Source organism: Chlorocebus sabaeus, chromosome 17 (assembly GCF_047675955.1).
Source record: "Chlorocebus sabaeus isolate Y175 chromosome 17, mChlSab1.0.hap1, whole genome shotgun sequence".
NCBI classification, from domain to species: domain Eukaryota; kingdom Metazoa; phylum Chordata; class Mammalia; order Primates; family Cercopithecidae; genus Chlorocebus; species Chlorocebus sabaeus.
In genome coordinates this window covers 22,665,747-22,675,252 of record NC_132920.1, presented here as the reverse complement: position 1 = coordinate 22,675,252, position 9,506 = coordinate 22,665,747, and the positions used below count along the sequence as shown (strand labels likewise).

General features: G+C 36.5%; 1 long non-coding RNA gene across 1 annotated transcript in view; it reads left to right on the top strand.

Annotated features, from left to right (window-relative positions):
• Positions 1–401: 401 nt before the first annotated feature.
• Positions 402–9,506, top strand: part of LOC119626801 (uncharacterized) — a 75,146-nt gene continuing 66,041 nt past the window's right edge. Inside the window, exon 1 of the long non-coding RNA XR_005242972.2 lies at positions 402–605. This is a non-coding gene — a long non-coding RNA (uncharacterized lncRNA). The remainder of the gene's footprint in view (positions 606–9,506) is intronic.

Sequence of the window (9,506 nt, the reverse complement as noted above, 5' to 3'; positions counted from 1 at the left end):
CTGTGTAGAAGCTGTGGGTGCCAATTTAAATGAGTAGAAAAACAAGAATTGTAAAGCCTACATTGCTAGCATCTGCTTCTCTCATTTACAACCAGAGAATGAAAGGTAACAAGAGCAACTAAATTTAACAACAGTGGATCCTGTGTTTGCTTAAGTGTCCCGTTTTAACTAAGAAGCAACTGTGTGTGATCCCTTCAGAGAATCAGGTTGCTGGTTGGCAGGCCTCCAGGAGCAGAAACACCTGCACAGTGGAGACGCACGATCCTCTGTGAAGGGTGCCAGCCATGGCCATTCCACATCACATGCTTAGCATCTGACTAAGGATGTCAGTTGTTTTCGAGGGCCAGTTGGTTACAGAAAATAACTACAGCTCTGTTGAGACCCTTTCTCTCTCTGCTTTTCTCTCTGATCTGACTAACCTCTTTCATTCTTTGCCCTATGTTATATGGCTTAGACCAAAGTCTGAGACATTTAACCAATTTATAAATATTAAATGCAGAAGGCATACTCTATCAGTTCCCAGGAACATCAAAGAAGCTGGAAGGGGAATGGAAACTGGATGGCACTTTGTGGAGGTCACTTTTCTGACAGTCAAGTATTCAAGGGTAGGGTTTGTCCCATAGTTTTAAACCATTGCCTTATACAATAAGAGTCTTTTCTCTCATTCTTCCAGCTCTTAGCACAAGCCTGGAAGAACGAATGAATGACAACTAACAAATGACTGACAAAGAACTTAATGCTAATTTATGTAAATGTGACTAGATCTGGACTTTTATTTTGCTTTTATAATTAACTTATTTGATAACTTTCAAAAAGTAGCTTATTCTTAATTACTCTCTGTCTTTATTTCTTCCTTTTGTCTTCATTCTTTTCTTCTTTCTTTCAGTTTTTCTTTTTGTCTTTCCTAAGAATCTGTCTTCTTATACTACATTAAATAGAAGGAAGGAAAGAAGAAAATTCTTGGCCTGATAAAATTCTTTCCTTTTTCCTTCCTTCTTTTCTTTCTTCTCTTCAATGTAGTATAAGAAGGCAGATTCTTAGGTCATGAACCTGATTCTGCCTTTAAGAAGAGTTCTTACTTTTTGAAGGCATATTGGGCCACTGGATCCTAACAGACATGCATTTTTTAAAAAAAAAACTGTGAATTTCCTTGCTAATGACAATTTACTTTCTCTTCAATTTATTGAACTTCTAGAGAAAGAAGATAGCATCATGCTGATTCTTTGCTCTGGATTTAAACTGAAATTATAGCCACCAGAGATCATGAATAAATAATTCTCAAGAAGTTTTAGAGAGTCTTCCAACTATAAACCAGCCTGAGATAAGGATCTAGACAGAACAATACCCAGGAAGATTGCTAAACCCAGCACCCATTGTGAAGCATTAACTGGGTAGCAGTAGAGCTGGCCAATCAGCTATGCATTCTCACATCCTCTATCAAATTGACCTTAAATATGAGACAGGAACATGGTGCTAGCTATATTGTGTGCCAGACTGACTGAAATGTATTTCTTTCTGGAAAATTCTCAATAGAGAAAGAAAAATTCATCAGATCTGAAAAATAGCTCAATGTACACACCCATTATATTATCTATATAATTTCAGGTTATTCCTCTAGTTGCAGGTGCTTTCAAAATAAAGGTTAGAGTGCATTCAACCCAAAATGTTATCATTAAACTAATTAAGAATGAAATTTTTAGGCTTAATAAATAAATCTGTCAGCCCATGTGACAGTGAAATTATCCCACATTTTATGAAGAATACAATATTTAAAATTCAAAAGGATCATTTTTATAGTTTTTGGCTGATCTTTGGAAATTATGACCAATTCATGTGATCCACAAGTTGCATTATCATCCCTCTTGGACATATCTATCTAATTCCATCATCACTACCATATGACATCTACATTTCCCTCCACTTCCCATCCAATCACTTATTGACTTTTATTGATCCTATTTATTACAACACCATATTTAATATCATAACATCATAAAACATATGATGAATCAAAATGAGGGAAAAAAATGCCCAAGCATCCCTTTTTTTTTTTTTTTTTTTGGAAACAGTGGGTCTATTTTCCCTGTGAAAAAAAAGAGGTTAGGAAGTTATGGTAGATCTTTACCGAAACTCAAGTCATCATGTTAGTTTCCCAAGAATAATTGGAAAAACTTACCAGCAACATTACCTTCAACTCATCATGTTAGTTTCCTAAGAATAATTGGAAAAACATACACAACATTACCTTCAACTATTTCCCACTTGGAGAGGGTATTAAAAGGTTAGTTGTATATGATAGGATGGCAAAGAAGTTTAGGTCATAAGGATTGAAACAACAGGAGAGTCATTGTTCCAAATCTCCTTGTCATCTCTTAAATCCAAAGTAAGATTTTATTTAAAAGTTTTAAATATAAGATTAGTGCTAGTGCTAGGAGGTATTTTTTGAACTCAGCAGCTTCTACATCACATGAGTATTTTTCAAGACACATTGGTTCAAGGGATATTTCATTAGAAACACCAGTTACCAGAACAATCATGAATATTAGCTATATATTATTATTTTGATGTTTTAACTTTAAACAGTAAGAGGCAAAACCTTTAATTTCTATGGCATTTTCTATTCTGAATAAAATTTGGTAAACTTGGCATCTGGAATACTAATCAGAATATTTGCTATCCATGAAAACAGCAAGTCAGCCATGGAAATGCCTGTCTTATTAACTGTGAAAACTGAAACACAGAAGGAAAATATAATCTGTTTTAAATATATTCTAGCATGCTGAGAAGTGGAATGTATTTGGAAGGTCATAACTGGCATACTTACTTGGTGTTTTCTAGAATATGTTTTAGAATAAACTCAGTGCCAAAACGAGGCACCAAAAGAACCAATGACCTGATATTACTGTTTGGAGGGTCTGGAAGAGAGAGATTTAAACACAGTATTTTATATGTATTTCTAGGTGCTAAAGCAATATTTATTTTCTTAAAGAGATTTTCTCCAAAACATATGCAAAAGGGTTACAAGTAAACCTCCTCACTTATATAAATGTGTAAAATTTTCCACCCTTGAAGCCACAGCACATGTATTTCTAAAAAAGAAATATATATATATTAGGAAACCACTAACACATGTGCACACACTAGGAAAATTGGATTACTTTACTTGACTGAATGAATAGATGTATTTATTTACTTCTGAACCCTTATTTGAATATAAACTTGTAAGAACTGGTCACTTATATTTAGAATGAACAAACAAAAACCTACCAAAAAGGGAGAGGATAGGACCACCGGCCAGCTCAGGTCCTCCTGCAATTGTCTGCCTTAATTGGGGTAATTTATTTTGATTTGTCAAATAAATTGACTGAAATTGCATAGTGTATTCCTGCCCACTGACTGGCATAAGTATCTTTCTAGTGTGAGTTATTCTTCTTTTGTTAGGATAGAAACCTTGGCGATAATGAAATTTTAGCACAAGTTTTTATAAATATAAGAATTTGAGAAGGATGATGCAATCTTTTTGGTTTATACACTTGAGTTTTCATTGACATAGAAATCATCTAGCAAAGATGACCTCAGGTTTTAACTTTTACAATACTCTATAATACTCCGCTAACGTTAAGTACAAACTGCTACATACCCGTATGATCATTTAAGAGTTCCATTTTATCCACCATAATCATTGAAATATCTTCAGAGCTTTATAATGACATAAACTTAAATTCCTCTGTGAAGGTCGGGAAACATGTGTTGTATCTCTACTCGGAAATTTCTTTTTTCTTTTTTTGTGATCATTACTTGTCAGTCTCTTTTTCCCTTTTCGTCCCTTCATCACAGTTATTAATAGACACTCTGCAAATCCATCCCACCATGCTCAATCCCTCCTGCCATCGACAAATACTTGTTCTCAAGTAATTCATGGAAAAGTAGATGCAAGTGGATGCAAGCATTTCCTTCCCAAAGTTGTATTGTTTTTTGTTTTTGTTTTTTGTTTTTTGTTTTTTTGAGACAGAGTCTCGCTCTGTCGCTCAGGCTGGAGTGCAGTGGTGCGATCTCGGCTCACTGCAAGCTCCCCCTCCCGTGTTCACGCCATTCTCCTGCCTCAGCCTCCCGAGTAGCTGGGACTACAGGTGGCCGCCACCACGCCCAGCTAAGTTTTTTGTATTTTTCATAGAGACGGGGTTTCACCGTGTTAGCCAGGATGGTCTCGATCTCCTGACATCGTGATCCGCCCGCCTCGGCCTCCCAAAGTGCTGGGATTACAGGCGTGAGCCACCATGCCTGGCCCCAAAGTTGTGTTTTAGAAGAGCTGAGAGCTTCCCAGGTTAGGAGTAAAGCCATAATACTTTAATGATAGACACAACAAACACAAGTTAGGAGTAAAAAATTTGCTGGAAAGGAGTTTTTAGAAAACTAAAGTCTAAAATCATAGGGTAATTAAATCGAATTAGTATAGTCAGAGTTACATTATCAGAAGTAAGTCTGAGGCTGGGCTTAGTGGCGCACACCTGAAAATCCAGCACTTTGGGAGGCCAAGGTGGGAGGATCCCTTGAGCCCAGGATTCAAGGTGACAGTGAGTCCTAATCATGCCACTGCATTCCAGCCTGGGCAAGAAAGCGAGACTCTGGCTCAGAAAAAAAAAAAAAAGAAGGAAGTTTTAGTATATTTGGGGTGCTATAAGAGGGAATGGCTAGGTGGGCACTTAGAAACCAAAGCAACATTTGACAAGGTATATGTTCAGAAAATCAGATAATAAGCTAACTCTAGAAATTTGACTTGTTGAGGTGACAGGGCTAGTGTGGTTAGACCCAAATGAATTCTAGGTTTCCTAATTCCAATCTAGAACTTCCTTTTAAGATCTGCTGTTTTATGACCTCAGTTTTCTATCATGTAGTAGATACCAATACATATTTGACTAAATGGATCATTTTCACTATTCATACACTTATTCTCCACATTGCTCCAGATATGAGGATTTCTCTACACGATGAGTATCCTAAATCATGTATTAGAGGAGGCAAGCCAGTCTCAGTGATTACTCAGAGAGAAATATGTATACATTAATAGTTTTTAAACAGAACACTTACCTCACTCCAAACTGAACTGTACACAAGACAGGAATATATAAAACATACAAAAATAGAGCTTCTATAGTTCAAAAATTAGGTGTGCACAGGACATACACTCCGTTCTATTGGTACTTCCTACAGAACTGTTTTGGCCCTTCTATTTAAGAATAAAGGCCACTGAGGTGTAGGGACAGCTCACCTATATCCACATGGGAATTCCAAAGCATGCATAGGAATTCATGCTCCCTCAGCTTGACCTAGTGTTTCTTCTGGTAATTTATACTGCTTGTATGCATCCCTCTGGATTTAGCGCTCTTGGTTTTTCTTTCTGTCTGCATTCAGTTTTTTAGGTATTTTCAAGCTCTAACACTGATAAGCTACAACAGTGCACTTTCCCACTTAGTATTTTTACCAGTTTTTAATACTATCTCTAAAATCTAGATGATGCTATTACTAACAAACTTTTGGTCAAATATAGAATAAAATAAATATATTTAGCTAATTTGATCAAAAGTCCAAATGAACATGGCTTAATTAATTACAACAAACGATGGAGCCACAGTCAATTCTAAAAAGAGAAATCCCAGAAAAGCAATTTACTTATAATACTTTATACTTGGTTTCATTGTTTTATAAGATTGAACAGTGACAAAGTTATATTTTTATAATTAACTAAAAGTTACAATAAGTTGGTGGTTTTCTAATGCAGGATCCACTGGGGGAAAAAAAAGTCGGGAGGCTGAGGCAGGAGAATCACTTGAAGCCAGTAGGCAGAGGTTGCAGGGAGCCAAGATTGCACCACTACACTCCAACCTGGGCAACAGAGCAAGATTCTGTCAAAAAAATTTAAAAATAAAAATAAAAAAAGCACTCAGACATCTAAAGTGAATTTCAAAGAGAGAAAAGAGAGAAAATCACAGAGTTGGAAAACACGGAAGTTTTAAAACTACAGTAGTAACTAAGACAACATAAAGATCTGGTCTTTTTTTGTTGCTGCTGTTGTTGTTTAAAAAAAAAATGTTTTTAATTTTTAAAACTAGCCTCCAAAACAGTTCATCTTCACATTTCCAAAATAAAGTTTTAACTAACATTCCCTCACCAAATGAATAAAAATGTAATACCCCAAATAATGTTCAAATTACTGGACATATATATATAGATATATATGTAGATATATAGATCTCTCTCTATAGATATATATCTCTATATATCTATATATATATCTATGGAGAGAGATACATGATAAATATGTAAAAATTATATATGTGTATATGTATGTTTCTGATAAACTAGATTCTTATGATAGCAATATAATAATGGTAATATAATTTCCAAAATAACAATACCTATAAAATAAGCTATAAGATATTAAGCACTTTTGCTTAATCATTTAATTTCAAAACAATCCATGAAGGAGTATGATAGAGTATATATACTCTGTATGTATTTTATTTTTTGACTGAAGACTATTGGTGCATATGAAGGTAAATAATATGAATTATTCATTGTGAAGACCTGCCCAAAAGCCTTTTAATGTTGCTGTTGTCACTAGTGTGTGCATGTGTGTGTTTAGGGAAAATTACAGAAAATCCAGAGACATGGAAGACCAGATTCTCCTAAAATCCCACTCCCTTAACATCACCACTGCTATGATTTTATTATATTAAATTCCATCTCTTTCTGTATACATAGAATTATTACAAATAAATAACTGTCCTAATTTGCTTTCATCTAACAGAATCTAGAGACTCAAAGAGAATGAGGACCTGGCTTGAGTGCACACCATTCCTTGGTGGTCTCCCTGGTCCAGTTTCTATTCACATGCCACCCTTCCTCATTCATCCAGGGCCATGTGATTGCAAAGGTACCGGCCCAAGGTTGAGAGTCAGGCATAGAAACACACATGTTAACCTAGACAGCAAGAAAACATTCTGTCAGGATTAGATTTCCTCCCATCCATTAGATATTTCTTTAGTAAGTACCAGAAAGAGATGGAACTCAGCTCCCACATGCTTGGAAATGGAGCGTATCTGTCTGTGCTTTTGCCCAACAGTGTGAGTGTAGCCAGGCACAACCTTGGGCCATTACTTCCAAAGACAGCAATACGAAGCCTGCCTGCCCATAACGGAGGCAACATTTTTAAAAAGGCTACTGCTGTGTAAACTGGATATGAGAGCAGGAACATTTTGATTTTTGAAGAAAATAGCTCAGTAAACATTCCATCACATTTCACAGCAAATACGTTCCACCCACTGACAAAAAACCCCTGGCCTACTCTCCTCTGGGTTACGTTTAGCTTTTCAAACATCAGGTAAAAATAAAAGCAAACATAGCTCTCTTTTTTTCTTCCTTCTTTCTTTGAAATTGCCAGATGGCAAAGGTTTCTCTTAATATCTCTTAATAAAACCCAGTAATATTTAACAGAAAAGCAGCTACTCCCACTGCAGGAAAAGGTAAAACTCAATCCACTAAATAACGTGTTCGAACCACGAGGACAAAAAATGAAGGTTATTACTAGAAAGTCAGGCAAGTCCCTTTGTATTCATTCCAACAGCTGCTTAACATGAATGGAGGCCAAGTAAGGAAAATTCAGGTAAATATTCCAGTTTAATACAGTTACCCAGGGGTCAAAAAGACACTGTGGTTTTTGAGGGTGTGGTGTTACACTTATCCTTAAAAGGCAATTTTTAATATAAAAAGTGAAGCATTTTATTTACAGACCTTAACGTATTTCAGACACACAAAAAGTGTGACAACGTCATGCTTGTGTGACGCTGGAGAATGCGTGGATAAGTTAAGACCTTCCCCAGGTCCCAACTTTAGTTCCCAGAGAACCCATCAAAATCAGAGGCCTGGCCCCATTTGCTAACACTTTCACCCTTGCCTTTCTAAACCTGTGAGTCCACTTGCAGAACTGAAATTCTAAGTAGCTAAATAATATGTTCCCAAGTGCAGTGACTCAAGGTCGATTGTACTGATCATCCATAGCTACTATTTACCCTTCTCTACTCAAAAATCATCCTATTGGCCTATTTAGGAATTGGATTTTGAAGACACATGAAATGATGTATAAATGTAACAACAGATCTCCCCCACCGCTGCCTCAATACATACAATTTTAGACAACCAAAGCAATCATTACCCGAAAAGGTCTTGTTTCTGGCAGAAAAAAAATCAATTTAATTATACAAGATGTGTCTTACGTTTTAATTGTTGTTAAGTATAGTGCCTCATTGACAGTGTCTCCCTGAATCTTAGTTTATGAGCTTTTACATTACTCAGATAACTTGCTGAGGAGAAAGAAAAAAGTTCATCATTTTCCTTAAAAGAACTGAAGAGGCATTGTGCCCAAGTCATTAGAACCCTTGACTGTGCTCATAATGATGAATGCATCATTTTTCTTGCATGAAACTTTGGTAACAAATTGCACAGCCAAGTCTTTTCCAGCACTGTTATTCTGTTTTAAAAAACGCTGACATTTTCTTAAACAGACATAATTTACAATTTTAAGGAGCACAACAGTGCCTTGGTGTTTGAGGGCCAGAAAGCAAACAACACTCCTTTCAGTTAGATGTTTTAAAGGGGAGTCTCGTGCTTAGTGAGTTCACTACAGCTTAAGGCCAGAGAGACAGAGCAGAGGGAGAACAGGGCACCAGTGCAGCATGTGAAGGTCATGACTAACTGGTCACATTACATTAAGAGTCAGAGCAAGATGGAGGAGTTAGAGGAATGAGAGGGGTGAACAGGCCAGCCAAGCCATGCTCAGCACAATACACGGTGAGGCATCACAGTGGTGCTAGTCCCTTGCCCAGATAGAAGTGATCGCAGATTTCTTTCTATCAGACCTATGAGGGAAGCAGCAGTCTCGTGGCTGCTTCTGTACTTAGAATTCCCTCCTTTCTAGCAGGCCCTTCTGTAAATTTCACACAAAGGGAGCCCTGCCAGTGTCCGTGTGCCCGGATCAATATCAGCAGCAATGTTCGATTTCCAGTGGGGTCAGCTTAGCCCAAGTAGATAAATAGAAGTCTGTGTAGGATGCTGCAGGTCTGTTGTTTGGATGAGACCGTAGAAGCGAAGGTTATGTGTAAAGAATAAAAATACCAAGGTTTTATTTCTATAACCACCTATGCGTTTCAGTGCCCTTGGTAAAGTTTCTCTTCCTGTATTTCCTAATAATCCTTAATTAAATAGCAGTGTCTCGTGACTGGGGAAAATTATTTTTGTGAGGGACTAAGCATAAGTTTGTGTGTATGTGTGTACATTTGTGTGTGTCCTTTTTATACACTGAAACTATATATGTATGTATTATGTATTTATAGACGTAGACACAGATGTGTGTAGATATATATTTTTATGTATATACATGCACATACCTCATACATCTCATTTTCCTATGATAACATTTTTGCCTTTTTCTTGATGTATGTGTGTTATCT